This window comes from Mustela erminea, chromosome 17 (genome assembly GCF_009829155.1).
Source record: "Mustela erminea isolate mMusErm1 chromosome 17, mMusErm1.Pri, whole genome shotgun sequence".
Lineage (NCBI taxonomy): Eukaryota > Metazoa > Chordata > Mammalia > Carnivora > Mustelidae > Mustela > Mustela erminea.
The window spans coordinates 48,706,117-48,717,042 of record NC_045630.1 but is presented as its reverse complement, the minus strand read 5'-3'; positions in this window follow the sequence as shown (position 1 = coordinate 48,717,042).

Here is a 10,926-nt window from a genome sequence, read left to right as displayed (position 1 = left end):
TAATTTGTCTAACTAAAAGAAAATTGAAACAGTTTAGGGATGAAGGAAATGTAATTTATAAATTGATTAAACAAGTTCAGTGGGGAAGGATCTAATAAAGAATATGACCTGGGTATCTAAATCCATTACAGAAAAAATAGTTTAAAGACCTGAACAAAGGAACTCTATATATGCTGTGATTATGCACCAAGCTTAAACACATGACTGGTAGAATTTTTATGAGAAACATTGTAATTGTAAATATATTTCCGAATCATACTTCATTCTTAAAAATAATAATAGTAATTCTTGAACATATGCTTTCAGAATATTTACCTAACAACAGGCCAATATGGGTAGTCATGGTAGCTTATTAGAATCTTAATGAAAAAATCATAGCACCTCTGTTCCCGGTTCAACAGAGAAAAAGAATTCCTCTGTGCCTAAATAAATACCTACCAGTGAACTCCTTTGAGAAGGTGTTATGTTAGTGGGGTTTTTTTTTAAGATTTTATTTATTTTTTTTTGAGAGAGGAAAAGCAAAAGTGGGGAGAGAGGCAGAGGAAGAGGGACAAGCCAACTTTCAGACAAGTGAGGAGTCCAAGGCCTAGCTCCACACAGGGTTCATCCTAGGACCTCGGGATCATGACCTGAGCAGAAGTCAGACACTTAACTGAACCACCCCGGCACCACATGATAGTGTTTTTAAACACATTCTTTACCCCTGCACATGTTACCCTTTTAATACTAAGATCACTTGGGTCATTAATAGTTTTACAAATTCTATTTTAATTTTACATACTACAGTTTATATATTAAAAGCATATACATTTTTATGTAATGACAGTGAAATATTAACCCATCTTAATTCATTCCAGGAAAAGATGACTCAATGTTGAATAAATGTGGTAAATTTTTAATTTTTAATTTCAGATTCTGTCTTTGCTGCAATCAGATTTCTATCCCGATTCAAGATATTTTGCTACATTCAGGTGAGTCACTGCATTTTCACACAATGTATTAATAAACACAAATTTAAACAAAGCCAGAAGATTACATTAGCCTAAAAACACTAACTCTTACTGGAGATTTTCCTTCGTATTATAAAATGACATATATTGCATCATCTAATTTATTCTTAAATTCAAGCCATTTTAGTAACTTTCTTTTTTACATTAAATGTAATTAATTTAATTTTTTTATTATGTTCAGTTGGCCACTATATAGTAGTACATCATTAGTTTTTGATGTAGTGTTCAATGATTGATTAGTTATGTATAACACCCAATGCACATCACAACACATGTCCTTCTTAATACCCATCACCCAGTTACCCTCTCCTTTTAAATGATCTGTAGGCAAATTAAACTTTTAAGAAAAAAGTATTGGATTTTCTTTTGAAAGAATTGACCTGTAACAATTTGAAAAAAAATTAGAAAATGCCAAGTAATAAAGAGAAAGATGGTAGTATAAATACTATTATCAATTTGATTTATTGTTTGTTTAGCTTTTAATTTTTATATGACTGTGGAAATCAAGGTATTTACTGATTTCTTAGTATTAAAATACTCCTTGCTTTCATTATTTATATGTTAAAGATTTTTCCTTTATCACTAAGACTATCACTAAGACTTTATCACTAAAATCATAGTTTAAAATAGTCTATACCTAATTCAGAATAGGTATCAACATTACATATACACTTAATTTGCCAAGATTCCTCTAATTACCTTGCCATTGTCAAACCCATGAATTAATTCTTTATTTTCTTAAAAGTGAGATGGATGGAGGTTACTTGCAATCTCAGATATCTGGCTAGGCAGAGGAAGATCACTTCTTTTCTTTTGTAAATATAGTATCTTGAATTAAAACCAAACAAGGGGACAAACAGAAAGAATAATAGGAATTACTGATCCTGAGCTAGGTTGCAATGACTGCCCCATTGAAGTATGTATCATCAGGTGACATAATTTTTATTTACATCTAGGCATCATTTTGAAACAGGAATTTAATTTATGGAATCTCTAGTTATGTAGAGTATTAAAATGTATTCTCAATGTATGTGTACAATTACCCATTTAAGTAAAAAATAAATGGGTAATAAAGAAATGTAGCAGGAGAAAAGTTAAGATATTTTAGAGTCAGTGAGAAATGTACTTGTGAGGTAATAATAATTTTCATATTACTATATTAATTCATTCTGCTTATATCAGTAATATGGTTTTAAGAAACCAGGTACAAATTCCAAAGTTTGTGTACTATAATACTTTAAGTATACTAAATAATACTTACTTTTGATGTGTCTGAGTTTATATTTAGATATTTTTAGATTCAGTTCTCTATTACATATTTGAATATGAAACTTCATGGACAAAACTATGGAAAAGAGCATGCATAATAGTGATAGAGAAAAAAAATACTTAAATGTCAGATGAAAGTACATTGCCTATTTTAAATCTATGGGATCCCAGGGGAAATATTTTGTATTATAAATATCTTGAAATTAATATATCATCCAAATACACAGCATTAAAATATGCTAATTGTTTTCTGGGTTAGCAGATTATTTCTGAGTATCCTTGACAATTATGTTTTTCCTAAAGATGTGTCTGAAAAATATGCTACATTTTAAACATAAAATATCATGTTACCAGTTGATACGCCCTTAAAATTTCATGTTTCTGCCTTCCATTAATCTCATTTTACTCTTTTTATATGTTTATTGTTCTTAGAATTGTGAAAAATTAGAAATATTAATGGGTACTACTCAGTTTTTCCCAAGATAATTTATCATTGATGATTTTGCTCCCTCAGAGAATTTACTAGCAACCAAAAAGCAGCAGATAAAATTGCCTTCCTCAGCTAAATAAAGCAAAACAAAAAGAAAAATGTCCTAAGAATCTATTAGCAGCCACAAACCAAATTTGGTCATTCTGTTCTAGTTATTATTATCACCATCTTCAATTCCTTGTTCAGTTATTACTTAGCCATTTACCATTTCTATAACCATATTCAAACAGACTAGCTTTTTTTGTAATATGTATGACTGAATTATTGCAAAATTAGGGAATATAACAACAAGAATTTTGACCAACAGTATATTGTTAATTCAGTCACTATAATGAAAGTACTGTTCCATAATACATGCATGTTTTAATAATTAAGTTTTTTTTAAGATTTTTTTTTTTTAATTTGACAGAGAGAGATCACAAGTAGGCAGAGAGGCCTGCAGAGAAAGAGAGGGGTGGGGGCAGGCTCCCTGCTGAGCAGAGAGCCAGATGCGGGGCTCCATCCCAGGAACCTGGGATCATGACCTGAGCTGAAGGCCGAGGCTTTAACCCACTTACCATTTACCATTTCTATAACCATATTCAAACAGACTAGCTTTTTTTTGTAATATGTATGACTGAATTATTGCAAAATTAGGGAATATAACAACAAGAATTTTGACTAACAGTATATTGTTAATTCAGTCACTATAATGAAAGTACTGTTCCATAATACATGCATGTTTTAATAATTAAGTTTTTTTTAAGATTTTTTTTTTTTTTTTTAAACCCACTGAGCCAGCCAGGCGTCCCAATAATTAAGTTTTGGTTTTTTTTTCATAGTATACTTTATGGAGTAGTGACAAAATTCCTCACCACAGTACTCATGTGGAGATCTAAAATGCCAAATAAGTTCTGCCAGTGTACATCAATGCCAATGTTAAGGTCTATAATTAATGGAAATATTATTTTGCTGGTATGTAAATCATTAAGTGGAATGTTTACATTTAAAAAATGGAAATCTTTAGGAACCATAGTTATATATCAGATTCCTTGCCTGATGCTTTATTTCTTAAGATAACCAGTGCTTGAGGTGTATTTAGTTGATTTTAAACATCCTAGTTCTTGTTGAACTCAACGTTAGTACAGGTTGCATCTTGGAAGCACACAGGATTCTTCTTTCAACTCAACCTTCACTGAACAAGGATGTCTTCTCCACCCAGGAGCATCATTTTCCTCCTCTCTTGTGCTCACCTCTGAATGTTCTGTTTCCCTACATCATAGAAAGCCTGCTGTGTCTCTAGCCTTGAATAAAACACAAACAGCAAAAATGGCAACACGGACCAAGCCAGAGTGGTCTGGAGATGGCTCTCTGGAAGTGTTTCACACCCCCTTCCTTTTAACAGTTACCATCTCCACTTTTTCTCTTCATTTGCCCTCTTCTTTCACCAGATAATCACTTTGTTACTTGTTTTTAATGCCCTGTTAAAGCATATTTTTCTGTTAGAGTTTTGCTAAAATACTTTCAATGTAATGACTTCCCAAATATCTTACCTTAATATAGAGAGAACTTACAATAAAGAAGACATATTAAAATCCAATATAACTTTTTTTTCCCTTTAAAAGGAGTGATTAAAAAAAAAAAATTCCATGGAAGTAAGTCAAGTGCTGAGTTAGATAACTGAGAAAATAAAATAGGAGGTGATAATTTTTTATCATTTTAATTGAAAATGTTCTAAATTACTGTTGATTATAATATAAACTCTAAGAAATAATGCAAGTTTTTAGGATTTAGGGTAAGTTTTTCAACAATGAGAGTGAGTTAGTAGACATTTGAATACTATCTCAGAGAATTTTCTTTTAAGTGACTAGATTTTAAGAGATTATTTTACCCCATCTAAGGACAGATTCTATGCTTATAACTACCTTGTTCAATGAAGTCCAATGATCTGTGTACAGAATTTGGATTTCTTAATTCCCATTTCAGAAAATAAACTTTAAATGAATGTTAATATTATACATTTTCATGTGTGTGTCCTTTTACACATTAATACACACTGAGATAAACTGTTAATCAATGTTAATATTATTTATGCATTTTCATATTTAAGTGACTTCTAGGCATAACATAATCCATAATTTAATGTACAACATTTTAAATAAATTACTAATTCTTCCACTGTTGGTAATAAAGAAGAATCCTTCTTCAAATCTCACTCTGAAATAATTAGCTACTAGATAATTAAGATGTGATTTTACATATAAACACACACATAAATACACACAGATTTATAAGTCATGGTCCAAAGAAGAATTGGGGTTACATGAACTGGAACAACTTCTATTCAACATAAATGTGGAAAACACTGATCCTTAGGCATAACTGGGCTGGGCACACAGAGACAAAGTGGGTCATCATTGAAACAGGAATCAGTGAAGATTCGATGCACAGAATAACTTCTGACTTGGGTTTGAGAATATGTAAGGCTTTGTAATGCAGTATGTTATTTGTAGGTAAAATTAATTACACTCTCAAATCACATAGTAATTAGGTGATATAATGGATTAATAATACTATTTTTCTGACAAAAACTCTGAAAGCTGTTTGAGCTTCATAGGTTCTGTTGAATATCTCCACACAGTGCTTAACAATGTGAATGGCTCTATGCCTGGTGCTATTAAGTGAAGCTGCTTTTAGAAAAATATTAGATATTTTGATTAGGGCAAAAGGGAACATATTTTAAAGAAGGCACCCTTATAGATGGTTTAAAATAACGTCAATGACCAAAGGTATCTGACATTTGAATGTCACAAAATGTCATTCTAATCTTGAACCATAGAGTAAAAATAAAGCTTCATTTACTATGGTTAGAAAATGGCACGTTTAGTTCCTTGCTTACGTATTACCATCAACAGAACACCTAGTAAAAGTCTATTTTTATGTTAAATAAAAAGAACCACAGTTGCTCTTCTTTCAGTACAAAAAAAAAAGTTTTTATATTCATTGTATTTGGAATGATCAAATATTAGATCCCAGGAGCATATATTGTAGTAAAGGCTATTTCCTCATAGAGGTCTATATACCATAACAAAATATAAATCACTCAATATTTAGATGTGTATTATCACATATTTTGTGTTGAACAATATTTTATTTGGTGAGAATAAGAACAAAACTGAAAAACAAGGCTTGAAAGGAATTTCAAGTACAGTTGATAAAGAGAACAAAGCAAGACAGCACACACATTGCATTATGTTATAGGAAGTGCGAGGATCTTAGACTGTCAGAGAATAAATAATTATATACAGAGGGTAATCACTATAAAACTTAATAGTTGGAAAAACTGCAAATGGTTAGATATAAATAGGTAGAACCAACAAGCATGTTGTATATTGGAGACAAACAAGTCTAGGAAAAAGTTCAAGGCAAGGGTAATTTATGAAAAAGTGGTATATAACATGATTTAATAAAAAGGGTGATAGGAAAACAAACTGAACCTACTACCATAACTATAGTACTTACTCTATCTCTGGTAATGTACCATTGTGAGGATTGTTCAATATCGTCACTAAACTCTACATGCATTTTCCAAGCCTACTCACCTAACAGATAGTCTGCACTATTAGAATTCAGGTTCGTTACTGGCTTGTGAATCTATGAACCATTACTCTGATCTTACAAGTTGCTATAAGTTATGTCTATATTTAAAATGGAATGGCTGTGATTATGAAGAGATTCATGTCATCTGAAAAAAGCGTTGCTTTATTTTCAGGATTTGGGTTTACTCAATGTCTTTTGTTTTTGTTTTTGTTTTTGCTTTATATAACCTTACACAGTGTGACAAGTTATATATTCTTATGTACTCACCAGTTGGGTGTATGTAAAAACAGGTAAGAATGAAAATGAACACCAAATGCACATAAATAGTTACTGGTGATAATTTACATAAGAGAAGTTTAAGGAGAGTTCTCCTTGCAGTGTAGCCTTCAGGAAAAGGTAGAAGAGTAATTTGAGCAACTGCAGACAGAAACTGAACATAAGATGTTATAGTAGCAAACTGAGAAAATGCATAGGGATCTGAAAAAAAATCTGTGCTTTCCAGGGATTTTTTAAGTTATCTATTGCTGTGTAATGAGTTACCTCACTCCTTAGCGACTTAAACCAGCAATTTTTTATATTAACGTTTTCGTGGAACAGAAATTGGTAATAGTCCAGTTAAGGTGTTCTGCCTTGCCTTGGGATCTCTCTCAGTTAAGCTGCAAGGTCTTCAGTCATGTCCAACCTCAACTGGGGCTAAAGAATCTGCTTCCTACTTCACCTCTATTGTTGGTAACCTCAGTTCCTTACTGGAGTTTGGTGGAAGTTTCTGATCCTTATCATGTGGGCTCTCTGTAGGGTTGTTTACAACATGGTAGCTTGAGCAAGTGATTTATGAAAGAGAAAGAAAATCCAAAGTGGCAGTTAAAGTCTTTTTATAACCCAAAATTGTTAGTGACATAAAAACCATCATGTCTGCCAAATGCCATTAGCATCTGTGACCATTTCTCACAAATATTAACTGGTAAAATGTGAGAGTGAACTAAACAGAGATATGAATAGCAGAAAGCAAGAGTCATGTGGTCCCTTTGGAGACTGGCTGCTACACAGAGCAGAGAATTCTACACAAAGACACGACCCCTATCCCCTTCCCAGGAAATAGTTGGCAACATAGGGAGACAAGTTTGTCTGTCAGAACTAGGGGTGTTGTCTCTGCTATCTAATAAGAAAGGGCCAGAGATGCTGATATACATCCTACAATGCACAGGACAGGCCCCCAAACTAATTTCCACCCACACATGTCAGTTATGCTAAGGGATATAACACTGTTGAGCTAAGCTAGAAAGTATACAGGAGGCTGTTAATAAAAGTGATTTGTGACATGTATATTCTCTAATTATTATTTGCATATGACATTCTAAGGAAGCCAGTGAAAGAGACACTCAAATAAAACAAGAGATCTAGAAAGTTTAAACATAAAAAAAAAAAAAAAAACTGTAGGCATAGACATGAGAATATTGTTGGCTATAACAGAATTAGGGAGAAAGAGAATTGTTTGCAAATAAGTATTACTAACTTGCTGTAATTTTTTTAGACATGTTACATGGATCTTTTCCCCCTTAATTTATGAATATCTCTATTGATGAGTATTTACAGACTTTTAAAATCTTATTTCAAGCTCCAAGTATTCCAATCTCCTTCTTATCCAGTAATCTTATAATTAAGGTCACTAGCTTAAATCAAAGTTAAGACATTCTTTTCAGGGTTTATATTTCAGTGGAAAAGTTTACCTCAGAATAATTAAAACAGTTAAAATATTAGTATTTTCTGGAAGAATTTCTTATGAAAAATCTTTCTTACATTAAAATTTCCCCTAAGCGGTAACTGAAATTTGTAATTGTGCTTGAAGTTATGTCATTTAGGAAGATAACTACAAGAATGAGAATACGTTATCCAGTTAAGAGAAGTGTAAGTTTATCAGCCAGTGAATCCATAAGGAACTGACTGATAGTAAAAAATGAAATATCACTTGAGAATGCCTTGGTGCAGAAATCAGCATCCTCCTGGAAAGTAGCATATGTGGAGAGTAGCTATCTTTCGAAACAAATTTCTCATACACAATCAAGAACAGAAACATTTTTATAAGGTTTCAAAAGATTCCTCAGGCAGTTTATGCAAATGATACCAATTTGAGGGGAACTTCTTAAATTGGTACTTCATGAGGTGAATTCAGAAGACAAATCTATTGGCTCTTTGTCTCCTGACTTACAATTGTGGTCTAATAGACATTTAACAGTGTTGCTGGTGGACAGATAGATAGAAGGGTTAGTAGCAAAGCAGTGTTTCTACAGACAGTCAGCAAAGAAAATAAGTATAATTATAATCATCTAACCAAAAAGGTATGGAGATCTTTATTCTTAGGATAAATTCAGCCTTGAAGGTCTTAATATCATTCAAAGCTCGATTCAGCCTATGCTGGTGACTGGTTGACCTTGGCTGTGCTGCTTGTAAACATAAAACCTATTACTGTGTCTACAGCAAAGATTCATGGCCAAATCTAGTAGAATCTCCAATTTTTTAGAAGCTCCACCGCCAATTGCTACAAAGTTAGTTTTGCTTAGTGAAGCAACAGAGTCAAGAAGCACCAAGAGAATGGATGAGTGTTTCATGGCAAAGGCATCTGGAGAAAAGTACTTAAAGAATTTGATGACCTAGAGTCAGTCTTTGAATGGTCTTGTTAGGGTGGATCAGTTTGCCACCTAGAGAACTGCTTGAGCAGTAAGCGAAATGCACGATGCTATAAGGAGTTACTGATAAGCCAGTTTTCCTGTAGTATTCTAGAAATATGGGACTGAATGTTCTGCTTAAAGGAGTTTGAGTTTAAGCATTTTTCTTAAATTTCAGATTAACTTTTTTGTAAGTTACAGTTTTGTAAGTTATGGTTTTTTCTATATCAATTCTTATGTGTCTGTTGTATTTTATCCAACATTTCTATGCATTATGCAGTACGAGTGTCTTTGTTTTTCAAGATATTTCATGTCAAATATTGCTGGAAAGGGAAATGTCACATTATTTTGAAAATGACGAAAGAAAAAAAATAAATATATGAAAAGTTTGCATTTATCTTTGCTATCATGAAGGGCTGTGGTGACTGATTTTGGCATATCAAATTTCCTTACATCAAGGCATACTTGGAAATGTAGGATTCTTAATATCAATCAAAGGTAGATCATATTTAAATAAACATAATAACATTGAACATCCAACTCCCTGATGCCTGGAGCTAGAAAGGTTATTCAGTATTGCACAGTGTCTGATTTTGCATATTTTTGAAAAATGTTTTGTTGTGCATTCAACCTAAAAATTGTTCTATTATTGCTTAAGTTCAATCCCCAGTAATATGTATTTTCTACTTCAAATAACACAAAGAGAGAAGTTATTTTCAGGCATGGGCAGCAAATGAAATTCCAGGACACATTTTCAAGAACAGTAAAATTTACTGCATGAAACTATTCAATGTTTAATAGTTGTACAATATTTGGAAATATACATAAAATCTGAAATTTCATGTTTTAGTTAAAGGTAATAACTTTCTATTCTTCAAATATCACTCTTATTATAAACTTGAATTAGGGCCATAGGAGTGGCTCAGTCGATAAGTGTCCAAGTCTTGATTTCAGCTCAGTTCATGATCTCACAGTTGTGGGATTGACCCTCCATGTTGGGCTCCACACTCAGGGTGGCATCTGCTTGAGGTTCTCTCTCTCCTCTCCCTCTATCCTTCCCCACTTTTCTCTTTCAAACAAACAAACTAAAACTTGAGTCATTTGAACCACAAATTTCACTGGCATTCAGGATTCTGCTAGTCATCAAAATTATATTCTGTAAGAATCATCACTTATAGAAGATGATTATTTCTACTTAAAGTAATTCTAATAACAGTACTAGTAGAGAGTTTAGAGGAAGGTACCTGGTGAATTTACATCTCTGTGTGTAAGTGTTTGTGTCATGTGTGCACATTATATAAGACCAGGAAGGAAGTTCCTTGGCTAAAACCATCTGATCGTTTGTGAGGTAGATGCTTTTCTCAACCTCCATTATTCTGTCTATAAACAATATAGGTAATGCTAAGTAGACAGTTTTAATATACACCTATAATAATCAATGGAAGATTAATCCAAACTTAACTAATGTCCCAGTGCAATATACTATATGTATCAATATAATTTGAAATCCACATATATTAAAAATTCATAAATATATTTATAAGTGCATTTCTCTAAGAAACATATTAGGGAATAAACTACAATTTATTCATTAGAACATTTGAAAGAACTGAGGAACAATTGAAAGTAGAGTTATTTGTTTTCAGGATTGTGTTTTTATGTTTATTTCTTAAAAGTTATTTTATTTCCTATAACAAAAAAGCATACAGGAAGCCTGGAGTTACAAATAGAAAATATTAGAATCATTAATAATGAACTTCCTGATAATTAATAAGACATTTTAATGATTAACACATGATGAACTTACACATGTGTGTGACAAATTCGTGTTTTATTTTATTAAAATTAGTTGCTCCAAAGATGTAAAAAAATGAAATTGAAGCTCCCTGCCAAAAAAGGGAGAGAGAGCTCATAA